The sequence below is a fragment of the Monodon monoceros genome, unplaced genomic scaffold (genome assembly GCF_005190385.1).
Source record: "Monodon monoceros isolate NGI ecotype Baffin Bay Population unplaced genomic scaffold, NGI_Narwhal_1 Super_Scaffold_13, whole genome shotgun sequence".
Taxonomy (NCBI): domain Eukaryota; kingdom Metazoa; phylum Chordata; class Mammalia; order Artiodactyla; family Monodontidae; genus Monodon; species Monodon monoceros.
In genome coordinates this window covers 53975163-53991205 of record NW_021703769.1, presented here as the reverse complement: position 1 = coordinate 53991205, position 16043 = coordinate 53975163, and the positions used below count along the sequence as shown (strand labels likewise).

Sequence of the window (16043 nt, the reverse complement as noted above, 5' to 3'; positions counted from 1 at the left end):
TAGAACATGGCAGGCACTTGATACGCAATTTTTTGAATAAATGAGTGAATGAGTGAATTAGATTCACCATGGTTGTTACTCCAGGCTGAATATTAGAATCAACTGGGGAGCTTTTAAAAAACCCTGATGCTCAGACCCCAATCTTAGAGAAATCAAGTCAGAATCTCTGGGGCTCGATGACTCTCTCCCTTTCTCTCTGTCTCTGAAATGTATAATATTATGTATTTCAGGCAATTCTACTGTGCAGTGGTAGCTGAGAAAGAAGAGATCAGAATAACTGTATAAAAAACTAAGCTCCTTAGTTTAGTATTTCCATTGCCACAGAAGCTACTCATATCTGAGGCCATGAGAATATCTGAAAAACAGGATCAAACTAATATCTAAAGTTATCCCCATATGCTTTGTTGATTGTGTTAAATGAAATGAATGCTGGTAAAAGCAGCACTACTTTGTGTGTGTACATACGTACATGTATACACAGATACACATACACGTACAGGATTAACTGAAAATTTATCAGTTCTTCTACGCCACTGTTTTGAATGGAACTTGAATTAAATTAACTATCTCGATTATGCAGAGAAATTTAGCTTAATGACCTACCATTACTTTAATGGCTTTGAAATTCAGAAGGTAAGAAGACACTGTGTTTCTTCCATTGAGCATTAAACATAAAATGCCTCTGACTGACTGTCATGAAAACCCAATTTTATTGCCATTTGAATTATTCAGAATCAATATCCGGCATTAGCCAGCATGGGGAAGCTCAAATATAAGGCAGCGTGTGAAAGCAATGTTTCCCTATATTGAGCAATCACACTTTGTGTGAGGGATAATGAGCTGTTTGCTGCATGTCACCACTTCAGATGCATCGAGAATTAACAACTTTATCTTCCCTTTATATTATGTAATAAAAGGATTACTTCATAGAGATGAACAATTTTCAAGGTTATGAAACATTCAAAATACAGTTGGGCTCAAGGAATCTTGCCTCCTCTCTAAGGAGAGAGAAAGGGTTTTAACAGTTTACACAAGAGAGAAATTTGCTAAAGTTATGTTTTTTAGTTATTTGATGAGTAAACTGCAACCTTGTATTTCCCCAAGCTGAAAATTGCTTACAGGCAAAAATATGACACCAGAGTCGTCTTGTAGAAGCTTCGCTTCAGATGTGTCTGTCAGAAGTGGCACTGCTTGAAGAAATTTGCCAAAAAGCATAAAGAAAAAGTCGGGGAACAACAGTATAAAAGGATAAACAGAAAATGTTGGATTGCCCTGTGTTTAGGGTATGGCTGGCCCGATGCTAATAATCCAACTGTGTTATTTCATATAAGTCTCAGAACAAACTCATGAAGGCAGAAGGAGTACAATCTCCCCACTTTACAGATGAGGAAGTTAAAGGGACCTAAGGGAATTTTCTTCTCTCCATCTCTAAGTGCATAAGGGCTACAGCTGGGATTCCAAAACAGGCTGTACGATTTCAAAAGGAAATCATGAAATTTGATACTCTAAGAGAAAGCCTGCTCACATGCCATCAGAGGAGGGACAGAGGAACAAAGTAAAATACAATGGAAAACACTGAAGACCGAATTGCCTGTCAAGGCAAAAGTCGGATGGGTTCTACTGAAATCAAGGAGGTACTTCAGGGAGGTGCTTACACGTGTCAACCTATGTGATAAGTGGCCGGGGCATCTGTAAGTGGACGCATTCCTCATTCCCACCTCAAGGAAGCAGGAGCTAGCATACCCCCAGCCCCAGCTCACACTGAAACTCAGTGTAGCTGCCGAACTCCACTCAAAGAGATCTCCCAAGAGCTGTTTACACTGTTTCCTTTCCCCTCATTAGAGTCCTAGCTCAGGCTAATAAATCAGTGTACAATTTGTGTATAATCTAATTTTTGCTTTGTGCTTCATCTGGTGTAGGTGGAAGCATGGGAAAAATGAAAAAAAGCAACAACTGGAAAATGAAGACTAATGAGAACTTGGATCCTTAAGAAAATATCCTTTAGAGATGCCCAGTTGGAATTATAGGAAAAAATGAGTGTGAGCTCTTCCTTCTGTGGAGTTGTGACTTGTGAGGGTCTATGTATAGCCATATATCCATACAAATATTTGAAAGGCACGATGAGTTTTCGCTGTGTGCAGTCATTTCTCTGGGTCTGCCCTGCCTCCCAGTCTGGGTAGCACACAGGCTGTGCCATTAGGAGGTGTGAACTGTGTCCTGGGTGTGTCCTCTGTTTCTCTTCCCAGACATTTATAGCGCAGCCAATAATAATTCCCAAACCACCCCCAAGTCATCCCACAGAGAACACTTGGCGTTCCTTAAAACTAGCCAGATATATTAGGTACCCGGGTAGGGAACACAGCAATTACATAAGCTAATGGTATTCAAAGATATAAGTTTAAGGAAGAAGGAGTCATAGAAAAAGAAAAGCATGTTTGCACGCTGAGGGTTTCAATCCAAACACTCCTTGCTAACTTGGTCTTTGGGCGTGCACGCATGATTGAAATCACCGCGTTTGCTGAAGCAGTGGAAGACTACAAGGACAGTGGCTGTTTACTTTAAAGGCATCATTCTCTTCTCTCATTTTTTACCGGGACCTGCACACGCCAAAGCATCTTACTTTGATTTCAGTTTATCTGCTAGCATTTCCACCGTCACCTAGATGGGGTTGAAGACAAGTCATGATTTTGTCTCATTTACAAAGTGGGGGGTGGGGGTGGGGGAGTTATCTTTTGCTAGTGGAAAATTTGTTTTTGTCCATTCACAGGAAGTAATTTGGAAGGACTCTAATTAAAGCCTGAGACTATTACATAAAACCAGAGTCACAATGAAGCTCAAAAATTTCCCTCAACAGGGGAAAAACTGGTCGAATTCTAGAGAAAACAGGTAAGCTCTTTCTATGCATGGAACCTGGATTCGGTTTTAATAACAGTAAAAAAGGAAATGTACTGCCCCCTTCTGGCTCTGCAAAACAAAGTCCTATTATATTTAACACTGAATAACATAATGATGTAGGAGTCAACACTGAACAAATCTTAGATCCTCTCTCTTAGCGGAGAGAGCAAGGTTGATTTGCAATTCTGAAAGGATAATGAAAGGGCCAGTGTTATTATTTAATATAAAAATAGATTTCCTGGTTTCTCTCAAGTGTTTATCATCAGATACAGGGAACAATATGAAACGGAATTACCAAGGATCATCTCTGATAAATCAAACGAAGAACGCTGCTGGAAAAAAGGAAAGCTGTGTGAACAGCTTGATGCTTGAGGAGAATACGCTGACCCGTAAAACAGCTTAAAACGATAGACTTCTCAACATTTTTGGTTCGTTTACAGAAGAAAGAGAGATATGTCCTGGATGTGGAGTTTGAGAACTGATGACTCAGCAGAGCTCTCAAATGTTGACTTTGAGGAAAATACCCACTTCTCCCAAACTGCTAAGTAGGCATCTCACATGCCTTCAGCTGAGGGCCAGCGTGGGGTCCTGCTAGTTCCCCTTTTTCTCCTTGGTTTATACCTGGGTGAGTGCTCTCTGCTCAGCCAGGGAGTGAGGCTGGGAAACAGTGGTGTGAAGCCTAGGGCAGGACACCCAGGTCCCTAAAGTTAAGACCGAAAAGACATAGAAAGACCAGGGTCTAGGTGAGCTCATCACCAGCTATGAAAAATGTTTCTATTCCATTGTAAGAAAATATCTTCACTTGGGACAGATGTATATTACTCTACATCATTCTTTGTTTTAAAAATGAAAGCTTGCCTTTAAAAATATTAATATAGTCACGTAATAAAATCAAACAAAAAGTCCACAATATAAAATAGGAAAGAAGATATCCCCTTACTGCCGTCTACTTCTGAGGAAACCAGATAGTTTTCTGTGTAGAACCTTCCAGAAATGCTATGTATATGCAAACAAATTCAATCTACAATTGTATTTTTTTCTACTCAAATAGGAACCTACTCTATATAACATTTTGCCCTTTGTATTTTCATTAATAGCAGACCTTTGAGATCACTCTGCAGTGGTACCTCTAAATTGTTATCTTTTTTTATCCACAGTTGTATGATGCTCCATTTTATGACCCGCATGTTTTCAAGTAATCCTCAAACCACTCTGTACAGTAGGTACCTGTATTATGTCATTGTCCAGGTGAGGAACATGAGGAAACTGCTTGTCCAAAGCCACACAGTACTTAGTGGGGGAGCCAGGATTTAAGTCCCAATGTCCACAAATTTATCCACTGTCTTAGTCTATTTGGGCTGCTATAACAAAAATACCATAAACTGGATGGTTTACAAATACCACCAATACCATAAAAACATGTATTCGTCATAGTTCTGGAAGCTTGGAAATCCAAGATCAAGGCACCAGCAGATCCAGCGCCTGGTGAGGATTTGCGGACAATCATCTTGTACCGTAGCTGGCAGCAGAGGCTGGGAAGCTCTCTGGGGTCTTTTTAATAAGAGCACTAATCCCCTACATGAGGGCTCCATCCTCATGACCTAATCACCTCCCAGAGGCCCCACCTCCTAATCAGATTGGTGATTAGGTTTCAATATACAAATTTTAGGGGGACGCTTGTACAGTAAGTGCCCCACATACGAACAAGTTCATTCTGAGAGCGCATTCATAAGTCCAATTTGTTCATAAGTCCAGCAAAGTTAGCCTAGGTGTCCAACTAACACAGTCGGCTATATAGTACCATACTGTAATAGGTTTATAATACTTTTCACACAACTAATACATAAAAAGCAAACAAACACAAAAAAATAAAGAAAACATTTTTAATCTTACAGTACAGTACCTTGAAAAGTACAGTAGTACCAGCTACATCACCGCTGCTTTTACGCTTGCTTCCGGACATCCTGGGCTTGAGATAAAGACACTGTGCTACTGTCCTCTATACAGCACTGTACAGCAGTACTCTACAAAAGCACAACCACTTGTAGAGGATGCACGCACGTGACAATGTACACCAGACACGTGAACTAAGTTACGTGACTGGACATGTGAACTCACATTCGCATCTTTGAAAGTTGGAAACTTGAAGGTTCGTATGTAGGGGACTCTCCACTGTATTATACTGCCTTCCTAAATATTTGCTGTTGCTATTATTCTGTTTTACACTAGTATTAAGAGCCAAGACGCATGGGTTGTGAACATATTGGTGTCAACATCACCACTCAGACAACGTTGCCTATCCTTCCCTGAAGTCTTTGCATCTCAGATCTTTTCTACTTAGCACCGATGGGAGCTACTTAGGGGTGAGTAATCAAGTATCAACAACCAGAACTTGCAGCACCCCTGAACTGCCTAGAAGCAGAGGGCTCCCTCATCCCCAACCGCAAATATGCACTCCAGCCCCCGGGTGGTCAGACTAGGCACAGATGTCAGTGTGCCAAAGCTGTATTTGGATTTCCTCTGATGAATATTACAGCCAATGTACCCATCTGGCCACCGAGATAAATAATGTAAAAATGAAGATATGCTTACATAATTCATGCAGTATTGATGCACGGGGCCCTTAATTCAGACTGCTCCTACAAACCATTTAATTATGAGCTGTGCAACTCTAAGACAGAAACAGCATTTTAGCTATGTGTAAATGGGTGTGGTTTGGAGACTTGAAGTGCACTACACAGAAACTCAACGCCCCCCCCTTGATTATTATAAAGAAATCTGTGGATTCTCATAAACCCCAGACGAACATGGTACTGAATACAGGAGACTATACTTCTGGGCAAAATGCCATTCGTTTACTTTCAAGGTAAGGATTCCATCAATGGCTTATGCCACTTTCACCAGGAAGTTGTGGACGGAAGTGAGAAAATGAAATGTTGCCAGTTATTCTACAAATGGCACACTTACTGAGGAGATAGCCAAGATTACATGCCCTGAACACTTCACTACCATTTTGAAAGCTATTATAAACAAACAAATAAAAAAAAAAAAAGGAAAAGAAAATAACAAGTGTTGGCGAGGATGTGGAGAAATTAGAACCTTTGTGCGCTCTCAGCAGGTATGTAAAATGGTTCAGCCACTGTGGAAAGCAATATGTCGGTTCCTCAAAAAATTAGAGTTAGAATATGATCCAGCAGTTCCACTTTGGGGAATAATCCCACAAAAATTGAGAGCAAGGTCTCAAGGAGGTATTTGTACACCCATGCTCAAAGCTGCTTTATTCGCAGTAGGTAAAAAGTGGATGCAGCTCAAGTGTCCATTGAGGGATGAATGAATAAGCAAAATGTGGTATATACAAGCCATGTAATATTATTCAGCCTTAAAAAAGGAAGGAAATATGACCCATGCTACAACATGATGAACCTCGAGGATATTACACTAAGTGAAACAAACCAGTCACAAAAAGCAAACACTGTATGATTCCACTTATACAAGGTCCCTAAAGTCATCTAACTCGTGGAGACAGATGGTAGAGTGGTGGCTGTCGGGGCCTGGGGGAGAGGATACGGGGACTTGTTTATAATGAGTATAAATTTTCAGTTTTGCAAGATGAAAAAGTTCTGAAAATTGGTTACACAATAATGTGAATATACTTAATAGTACTGAACTGTACACTTTAAAATGGTTGAGATGGTAAATATCATGGTATGTGTATTTTACCACAATTAAATTTTGTAAAAAATTATGCAAAGTGGAGACTGGGCATCCAGCAGAGGACGCATCCCATTATTTATCATGCACTGACTCTGCCTTTTGCTGAGCTAAGAGATCTACAGTCATGATCTCTTTGTAACCCTCATGATACTTATGTTAAATAGGCATTGCCCCATCTTCTATGGGGTCCATCTGTAGCTTAGAAACCAGTTCACATCATGGTGGCAGCCTGTCAGGGTGAAGTAGATGGATCCAGCAAAAAGAACTAGGGAATCACAGTTTTGCCACCCAGCAATATCCTCCTTCCTTTGGGAGCACCTACTTCATCAGCAAATAGGGTAATGCACTCATGAATGAATCTCAAGTTTCCTACCACTTGTATGGGTCCCAGCATGAGCTGACCCCCTCCTGTCTCTAGCTCCATCCCACACATCTCTCCTTCTTACCCACTATATTTCAGAAGTACTGATTTCACTTCCGCTTCTCCACCATGCCAACCCCTTTCCAGCCTCAGGGCTTTCGCCTTTGCTGTTCTCCCCGCCTGGCTCATCCTTTCTTGAATTATCCTTGGTTGGCTCCTCTGTCACCTGTAGGTCTCCATTCAAGGGCTACCTCCTCCAAAATGGCTTCACTTTGGAACTAACTGTTCTGAAGATGGGCCTCTCCTACCACCACCAACTATCACCACCATCAATTACTCTATTGCGTCACTGTACGGATTCCTTTACATCACTTATCAAAACCTGTAACTATCATGTTCACATATCCGCTTACTTCTTTACCATCAATCTCTCCCACTAAAATATACGCTTTATAAGAACAAGGATAGGTCGGTATCATTCACCACTTCATCCCCAGGACTTGGAATAGTTCCAACATACCTGCTACATGGAAAGGACCAATAAATACATATTAGCTGCTGTTATAATTCTGTACGGTGACATTCTTTCGATAAGACGATGAAGGTGAAGGTTTGAGATAGCTTGGCAAGGAACTCAGTGGTCAGGTTTTCTGCAGAAAATACCCACCAGCTGGGTAAGAACTAGTCACTGGTGCTGAACGAAGACAAAGACATACACCTTCATGCCTTCAACTCCAGGACCCCCTGGGCAGAAGCCATTCTCCCTCTGGGTCAATCAAGGGAATGTCTAAAGAACCCAGTCTTTCCTTTGGGTCCATGTGCAGACTCACATCCCCCACAGCACATGCTAATGGCACATCCCTGGTCCAGCAGCAGCATCAATAATCAAACCACATGACTGGGGCTTTCAACTGGTTTATCACTTGTCAGTTCCGAAGACACTTGCCAAGCTGACAGAGAGAGTTGTCTGGGATGTGACCTATAAAAATCACTAGATTTCTGGGTGAAAGATGACTTACATGTCTCAGGCTCATAGGCTATCTTAATTCATCTGGTGGCTATGCACGATTTTTGTTTGTGAAATCTCTGCCTCTGAACTTCTGAGTTTGGCAGTTTTGAACTTGACATAATGAGTGCCAAAAGGTGTCAAGCAGATTCACCATCCTGCTCAGAAAATTTTCATGTTCTAGTAGATTAGACTCCATTGGAGGGTACACACTCTAGTACTACCTTATACACACACAGCAAGGTGTGGGGGGGGTTGATTTGTCACAAAACTGAAAAGTTCAAGGCTTCAGGCTCATGTCGATACAGGTGCCAACATTCAAATGATCTCAGAAATGAATATCTTTTTGACAGGCAAGCAAGCAAGCAAACAACTAAACAATCAGATTTTAGCTGCAGAAAAGGGCATATGAAAGTAGAGTTGGCCACAAAATATGAGAAACACAATGAAACAAAAACATAACAAAACAAAACAAAACAAAGAAACCCTACCCTTTAATGGCACTTCTAATCTCCCAGTTGCGTATGTATATTTACATGTAGTAAAGAAGAGGGAACTGGGACGGGGCGTTGGCTACCAGAAATACCAAGAAGATGGTATCTGAGGTGGATCTGGAAAGGTGAAGAGGGCCTTGCCCAGTTGGGTAGTCTAGGCAAAGGGAAAGTATGTGCAAAGGCAATTTCTTGCATCATTTCTAACACCAATGCTATGAGGAAGAGTATTATAATCCCCATTTTAGAAATGAAGAAACCCGTCCATGGTCACTCTTTTTGTGGGGTTTCCTCAGGCCAATCTAATTCCCCAAAGAACTCATCCTTTCACCAGGACCACCATGTGCAGTTGAGCACGGCGAGCTCACACAAGTGTAGTGGCTCCATTCCCCTAGATTGTGAGATAAATAGCGCCCCCTAGAGTCGGGAACTGGAACTCTGGACAACTGTGCATGGTAGTCCTGCATTAACCCCTGGACCAAGGAGACAGGTTTAGGAGGACAGGGATTAAGGCTGAACCTTAATCCCAAGGCACCTTCATACTCTGCTAAGATTCTACAGGGACAGTACTAGTTAACGTTCTCATGAAACACACCATTTTATTTCCCGATTCTGCGTAGCCTACAAGGATTTAAAATGAATTCTGCCATGCAATTCACTTCTTTCCAGTTCTCAGGATAAAAGCCACCCACAAAGAACAAGCCAAGCATTACTAGGCCAGGTGAACAGCGGCAGTTTAAAGAAACGGGTTTTCCAAGTGTCTTATCTGGGTGGGAGAAGAAGCCAAAAAAAAGGAAAAATCGCTAGAGAAACCAAGCTCAGCCAATCTGGGTTTTTAGCGCTTGACTCCTTGGGAGTTCACTGCAACGGAGGCAATGAAGTTCTGTTAGAGAATAAATTGGTTGGGACACAAAGCTCCTTACAGATTATAACCTCCTTCCTTGCCAATTACAAACTTGGCAATCATTTGTTTATTAACCTGATGGCTTGCTACATTAAATAGCATCACATATTTATAATGCACCAAGATAAAGCTGTAGCATTCAAAATCACTAACCCCATCTGTCCCTCCTCATCTTGGTCCCACACCCTAAAGAACTTTTGAAGATAATTCAACAGAACAGGGTTTTAAAAAGTGTAAAACTTTCTCCTGCATTGCCTCAGGGAAAGGTTCCCTGTTCCGTGTGTGTGTGAGTGATAAGGTTTAGCCCCTTAAATTCATCCTAAGGAGTGTTTGTGAAACGTCTTTATTTGGAAATGCTGTGGCTTAGTCCCCAGGGGCAGGCATCGCTGCATCCCCACTCCCCACTGCTGCACACAGACTTCAGGGGAAGTAGCAAAGCTAATCCCAATTACAGAATCTTCTCCAGTTATCCCCCCCACATACCTTCTACCTCTATGACCACCTCTTCCATCTTTAAGGCTTAACTACCATCTCCACAAAGATGCCTCCACACCTAGATTCTTCAGCCGCAATCAGTTCTCACTCGTAGCTTCCTCATTGTCAGCTGCCTTCTAAGACCCTAGTCCAGCTGCCACCAGAACCTCAAGGGCAACCTCTCAAGGATGTAGCATTTGTTATTCTAAGAAACAAGCCAGCTCTCCTGATGAGTTCCTCTGTTTTGAAAATGGCACTGCTCATCTCACAGTTTTGTAGACTCCAAACCTTGGAGTCACCATGTGGAGCAGACATGGGGGGGACATGCCCTACACATAGCCTCACTTTTACAATGTCAGTGCTTGCTGGCCTGATATTCAATGTGTTCATGTTCAACGCCTGCATTTCTTCTGCTAGATGATGAAACTGCTTTGCCCACCTGGAATGCCGGAGAAGCATAGTCCCTCAGCCAATGACTAATGAGAGTTGGGGTATAAATACCCCAGTTCCCCTGCTCTTAGGTGGGATAACTCTATGGTGTATATCTACATGGTTGCATGCATTCCTACAGTGGGATTAAACTCCAGTTACACAAGATGGTCAGTGGCTTGATAAAACAAACTCTGTCCATCACCTTCTCTCCTCTGTATCACTTTACCAACCCACCACCACCACTGCAAGGATTTCCTCCCCAATAAATTGTTTTTACATGAATCCTTCTTTCAGGTCTGTGTATGGGGGACTCAACTGAACCACCAGGAAGGTGGCCCCTTCCTATCCATATTTCCCACATGCAATGTGTCTCTAAGTCTGATCAAACTTATCTCCGCACCACTCTAAGATTGATCTCCCCCATAGGGCCATGAGGATCTTGCCATATCCCTGCTGCCTGGGGAGAAGTCAGGAAAGCTTCCCATGGAAGGTGTTGTTAGAGCTGAGCTATGAAAGGTGGGCAGGAGTTACCAGCCAGAAGTAAGGAGGTGGATCAGAAAAGAGAAAGGAAGAAAGGTTGAACAGTGGTGTGGAAACAAGGGAGAACACTGTATTTTTAAGAAACTGACATTTCTGTTTTGGGGGGGGGGAAGCTGTTGCCCTCAGCAAGGGCAGGAGTTTGCTCTCTAAGGAACATTCAGCAATGTCTGGGGAGATCTGGGGTTGTCACAACTGGGGAGTGATGCAACTAGCGGGTGGAGGCCAGCAACGCCGCTCGACCTTGGATGATGCACAGGACATCATAAAAAATGACCCAACACAAAATATAGATACTGCCAAGCGTGAGCAGCCCTGGTCTGGAGTTTAGAGTTTAAAGGAGTTTGGTGAGATACAGAGATAGGGAGGTTAGCAGGGGCCAGATCATGAAGATTACTGTGAGCCTTTGGGGCTCAACCGCATGAGCAGTGAGGGAGAGTTACTTTTGTTCTTTTTGGCCGCGCTGTGTGGCATGTGGAATCTTATTTCCCCAACCAGGGACCAAATCCGTGCCCCCTGCAGTGGAAGCGCAGAGTCTTAACCGCTGGACCACCAGGGAAGTCCCCCGAGTTACTCTTAGAGAACAGGGGAGTGATGTGATCAGAGTTGCAGGTGAGAAGGAAAAGATCACCCTGGGTCTGGGCAGGAGACAAAGCAAGATAGAGAGAGAACGTGAGGCTGGTGAGGAAGGTACTGCATATAGTCCACCTGCAAAATGGAGCCTGGACGCAGGAAGTAGAAAGAGGGGGCGGAGATAAGTGGGCATATTTTTTAGTGATTCTTAGGAAGTATTCTGACTGCAGTGCCTATCAGAGTGCCTATCCTATGGCAGGACTTCAATGAAAGTTTTCTGAAAAAATAAATGCAAGAATGAATGATTAAATTATGTTTTCCAGCCATGGAAGGCATTGGACTGAGGCTTGGGTGCTGAGCTTGGTTGAGCTTTTGAAGATGATGCCCTGGGCGACTGGACCATCCACTGAAATGGAGAGGCTGGGGAAAAACAATTCTAGAAGGATGAGAAGAAGGCTCAGGATGGTGCCCAGTAAAACTTTCCAAATGTTATGAGGGTGGCCCAGTCACGAGGCAGACTGGCCTGTCCACGCCTAGGACAGATGTGCCACTGCAAAAATGTGGTGTCAGGCACACGTGGTAATGAATACTTAGCAGACCCAGACTGTAGACGGGGCGGGGGTTGCACTGGCACTTACATGTTCATAGCAGCTTTCCTTTTTTTTTTATCCTCACTGTATGTGGAAACAGCCTCTGACGACAAATAATGATGATGGCTACTCTTTACTGTATATTTCCACATTCCAAGTACATCAGTAATTCATTAGATAAATATTTGTGGGGCCTCTCGAAAGAATCTGTTCTAGGCACAGCAACGCTGAACTAAGCAGAAATATCTGCCTTCAGGAGCTTACAATGTAGTGTGTGTGTGTGTGTGTGTGTGTGTGTGTGTGTGAGAGAGAGAGAGAGAGAGAGAGAGAGAGAGAGAGAGAATCCTTAAAATACATGCTATGTTATAAATGCCAAATGCAATAGCTAAAAAGCAAGAATGCAGAGTGAGAAATGTAGGGAAATGCAATGCAATTTTGAGCAGGACAAGTCTCAGTGAGAAGGTGGTATTTGAGTAAGGACCTAAGTTGGGAGGTAGCAGGAAAAGGTTTCTCCAAGCAGAGGAAAACAGAACTGCAAAGATCTTGAAGGAGGACCGAGTCTAGACAGGGAGGCCAGGGTAGCAGGGAGGGGGGCGGTGGTCAGTGAGGAGAAAAGTAACAAGAGACAAGGTGAGGAAGCTGGTAGGGATCAGAGCGTGGGGGCCTTGTGGGAAATGGTTTTTACTCTCAGTGAGATGGAAGGCATGGGGGAGGAGAGGTTTCCCTCAGTGAAAGTAGAGGTAGGAGGACGTACCAGTGATCCAGGCAAGAGATGATGGGACCTGAACCACAGCGATGGCCCCCGTGGTGGGAAGGAGGATATTTCTAGATATATGCGGAAGTTAACAGGATTTCCTGGGGGAGAGGTTAGGTGCACGATATTTAAGAAGTAGAGGCATCAAGAACGACTCCAAAGTTCTGGCCTGAGCAGTTCTTAAGGTAACTTTTAAAGCAGATTGCTATCATTGCATTCGCAGTGGGTATGTGTGGTTTGATGCAACAGTGTTTTTTTGGGGGGGATGTCCCTGTCTACTGTATGGAGCCTTGACGGATCTGGCCATCACCCCCTTTCCTTCTCTTCTGGAAAGAGTACTCCCTGGCATGTGATACAAGCTAAGCCTGTCTGTTTACTCAATGAATTTGTTTTTGCCAGAACTATCGGGGAAGATATTCTCTCATCCCCTGGGGTCACAAACTTAAGGTCCACATAGGCTTGGGGTTGCCAAGGGTCAATTTCCTACCATCTCATGGACCACATAAGGGCAACCAGAGCCTATACATGGCAACTCTCCTGAAGGCAACGTTTGGGTTTCTAGATTCAGTTACATTGAAATCAAATGGTCTTTTCTTGCTGAAGCTAATTTGAGGCTAGTTTCCTTCACTTGCAGCTGGGAATATCCTGATCACTTATGAGCTAGAGTAGCACCATCCAATATGGCAGCCATCATAGGAGGCGGGTGACTCCTGGACACTTGGGATGCGGCTGGTCCAAAAGGAGAGGTGCTGGTAGTATAAAATACACAGTAGAGTTAAAAGAACTAGTATGGAAAAAGGAATGTAAGCTATCTCCTTAACGTTTATATTATATTAACTCTGACATGATAATACCTTGGATATAGTGAACTACAGGGAAATATATTATTGTATTTAATGCATTTTCACCTGTTTCTTTGCACTTTTTTAATAATGTGGCTACTAGGAAAACTAAAATGACATATGCATCATGTTCTATTGGCCAGTGCTGTTTTAGATGAACATTTTGGTTTTTAGAATTTGAACCCTGCTCAGTCCAACTCAAATTCCAGGGTATTTTTGGCTGTGGTTGCCTCCCCACATCCCATCCCCTTAGGCACGTCGCCTCATGCAACACCCTGCCATCCCTCAAATGGTGAGCAGCGTATTTCAGACCACTAGGTTGCCCGTGTCTCATTTCGCGGTGAGTACAGGTGGCTCTGTACCGTCTGCCAACTCACAAAATCACCAAGTGATTCACCTTAAAGGGACCCCTTAGAACAGCGATCCATCTGGCCAGTGGCCCTGGGCCATTCGCTCTCCGGCTGCCCCTTGCCCCTGGGCTGTGTACCAGCCAGCATTCTGATCTGGCCTGTGCGCTCCCGGCCTCAGAGATATTTGCCTCAGTGTCTCCGGGGCTGGGCGAGCTTAGTGAGAATCAAACCCACACTTAAGGTACCAGGGAACCATTCCACTGAAACCCACAACACTATAATTACCATAAACCCTTCAGCACCACTGGCTCTGAGAGGTAGAAGAAATTAAATCAATGGGCATAGATCGAATCGGGAGCAACCTTATGGGAAATGCATGTAAATGCACCATCTTACATTGGAAATGAGTTTTAAGATTAATACCCTTCGCAAATGGAAAAGTAGAAAGATATATGTAGGAGAATACACTTTTGCAACAATAGGTCAACGCTTCTTTTTACGAGCTGCCAGCTATGTTGTACGAAGAACTCGTGAAGCTTAACATTCTCGTTTTTTTTAAAACCCTGTAATGCAAATTCTTCAAGAGAATAACAAGTGATGCATGCTTGAAATTTATTTTTAAATCAAGAGCAAAATGAAACCGTTTAATTAATCTCGGAGAATTTAGCTCCTTCCCTTTCAGATCTGTCTTTTGCACAGTTAGATGCTTAAAATAATTGCATCCGCTCGTGTGAAACTGCAGCAGTAATTCAGCGGGTTTATACTTGTGCAACCTTTTAAAAACAGGCCTTAAAACATTCATCTGTTGAACCAATTTACCAGCTTTCAATAAAGCATCTTTAAGATACTTTCTGTTACATTTATATGACATAAGCTATATTATTTTAATAATCTGTGCTTGAGATATATGGTGATGAGGGAATTACCGCTCACCTGGGGACATGGTGTAATTAGAAAAGAGGCACAGTTGGGAAATAAAAATGATTAAAAAAAAAAAACTTGCTGAAATTAACCAGCCACTGCTACTAGGATGTTCTGATGTTGGCTTAAGTTGTTGGGGATGCACTGGAGCGAGAAGCAGAGAAGAAGGAAACCAAGCAAACTTGTGGTGCCTGAAATAATTACAATTTCTTACCCGTCATTTCTCAAGGCTCACGGGGAGTGAGGCTGTGCACCCAGCCAGGACAGACAAATGAGTACTTTCCCTACAGCCAGTCCAGGGGGCTGTCTGAGTTGAGCTAATGTGCTGGGGTGAAAGATGGGAGCAGGTGTAATTATACTAATGATTTATTGAATGTTTGATTAATTGGAAATTAAGTGAATGCATAGTGGCAGAATTGTCACAGCAAATCGCTCAGCTGTTGGCTTAAAACATGTTCTATTTCCCTGCAGTAAAGCAATTAAGAGCATCTTAAATCGTTGGGGGGAAAATATTGGTGTGGAATTGTCCATCGTAGGGGCAGGAGGAACATGGCGGAAAGATCTTAACGGGCCCTCATCTGGTGGTGTTTGGAGAAAGGAACGTTTTTCACAAAAACGTCAGCTACAAAACCGTATCATTTTAGAAGTTCATTCCTGCGTCATGGAAGAAAAGAGACAGGAAAGTAAGAAAACAGATGATGACCTCAAGGTAGCTGGAAAGACAGTGGTTTTTGCTTGTTTGCATGTGTGTCTGTTCCTGATCATCCTGGGGGTCTCTGCAGCTCATACAATGATTAGGCTTCATAGAGAAGGGGGGCTCTGTAGGGCAAACTCAACACAAGAGAGCAGAGCTTGGTGAGAGAAGGTGGGGCTGGTCTTCTACCCCAACTTACCTGCTCGGCCAGATGCCTGTCGGCGGCAAACAAACACAAAAATTCACCGTGACCTTTCCTTCTACCCATGCAAGAGGGAATCAAGAGTGGGATGAAAAAGAGCTTTCCTTCTGGACCTAGGCTTTTGAGAAAGCACCTCAAATGAGCCTCAGCCACCTGAGTTGATAGCTATTCTGAGATTTTACTTTGCAGTGTAGCATGTTCCTTCCATCTTTACCCTTCCCCTCCATCTCCCCTTGGCCTCTCTCTCAGACCAACACAGCTAAGAGTTATAGGCTTGATGTTCTCCGTGCGGTGCCTCGAGCT

The 16043-nt window shown here is 43.1% G+C and overlaps 1 protein-coding gene across 6 annotated transcripts in view; it reads right to left on the bottom strand.

Moving 5' to 3' along the window:
* RBFOX1 (RNA binding fox-1 homolog 1) overlaps positions 1–16043 on the bottom strand; it is a 1498136-nt gene that overhangs the window by 874678 nt on the left and 607415 nt on the right. The window lies entirely within an intron of this gene.